The following is a 1,665-nucleotide window of genomic DNA, read 5'->3' as shown; positions in this document are numbered from 1 at the left end:
AAATTCTGCAGAAGGCCATGCCACAGTGATTTGAGATGACTTGGTAGAGCTCTGAGTATAAACCAAGCAAGTGATTCAGGCATGCTAATGTGGAACACGTATGAAAGAATACAGGAAACCTATGCACATGCATGTGCACACACAAACACACACAGATGTGCATAGGCACACACAAACACGGATGCACAGATAAGCACACACATGCACAGACATGCACATATACACGGACATGTGTATGTTCATAATGCAGATACATATGTGTACACATGTATGCACATGTGTATGTGGCCACAGTCGTGCATAAAATACCCATGTGTGTGTGTGGGCATGTGCACAGGCACATGCATATAAAGGCACACACAAACGCAAAAGCACACTCAGAGCTTTTGAGATGATGCTATAATAACCCTCCTACTTTAGCTGAGGAGATCAGGCCGACACCTTCCTCAACGCCATACAGTCAGCATATCATGAGGTGCAGATTTAGACTTGCCCCCCGACAAGTCAAGCCACATGTCTGCAACATCACCCTCCAAAACTAATGTTTGGGTATCATTTGCATCATGTTGACACGAACGCAGGGAATGCACTCAAGTGAAAGCGGATGGAAGGAGCAGCGCTGCAGCTGCCGTGGCCCCTGCTCCGGCGGTGCTGTCCCTCCATGATCCGCGGCCTCAAGGTGCCTCGGGATAAAGAGCGACGTGAGCATCGTCCCGCGTCAGCTCTCGCTCACGTGCCCATTGCCATGGGCTTCCCGGAGTGCGCGGTGGCTGCAGCTTCATCCGGGAAGCCTCTGCGCCTTCCTGGGCTCAGGATTCGTGGGCGCAGCCTTCAACCTCTCTTCGAGTGATGGGACATTGGTTTACCTCTGCTTTATTTATTCTTCTAATATATATGGAATTCTGTGAAAGTTTTTCCACAGTCTAGTCATTTTCTAGAAAATAGCATAATACATAAACAGGCAAAAATTCTATCTAGTGTGACCCAGACTGCATTTCCACCCTGTTTCCCGACTGTCATGCACGCCGTCCACACTCCCAAAGAGGCATCCTTCTCCACACACAGACAGGCTTTCGCCCTTCTTTCCCCATATTCCTCCATTCCTGAGTGCACCTGAACTCGTCATGCTCCCCAGTTGTCCAGGCACGCGCTCTACCTAAGTTCCATTCGCCGAGGATTCGGTGGCTCTACTGCCTGGGAGCCCAGAGCCTTGGATGCAGCCCTCACCCATCTGTCTTGGCCTTGGCTGGTCTTCATTCCGTTGCTAGCTCCGAGGACCCTATAGACAAAGGACTATAATTTATGGATTGTTGTGTTTTCAGGACTACAGAGCCTACTGTGCCTAAATGTCTCCCTCCATATACATGGGTTGATTCTGGATCTTCCTTTTCCCAGTTGGCCTCGGTGGCCTTGCTCATGAAGGTAGCACATTAGGGAAGTAACAGATAAACTCAAACCAACACATTAACTAATAATATTTAAACAGGCCCCTTTTTGTTAGATAAGCATTGTGTTGTTAATAACTTATTCAGATGGTGTTTTAAAATGTTTAGTAGGACCAAAGTTGTGTTTATGTTTTTAAAAATTAGAATCTACATGAAAGGCAATTTATAAAATCGAAAAAGAGCTTTAGAAATAAAATAGTTAGCCGGGCTCGGTGGCTCA

The sequence above is a fragment of the Carlito syrichta genome, unplaced genomic scaffold (assembly GCF_000164805.1).
Source record: "Carlito syrichta isolate Samal-C Ts95f unplaced genomic scaffold, Tarsius_syrichta-2.0.1 Scaffold301656, whole genome shotgun sequence".
NCBI classification, from domain to species: domain Eukaryota; kingdom Metazoa; phylum Chordata; class Mammalia; order Primates; family Tarsiidae; genus Carlito; species Carlito syrichta.
This window is presented reverse-complemented; position numbering follows the sequence as displayed.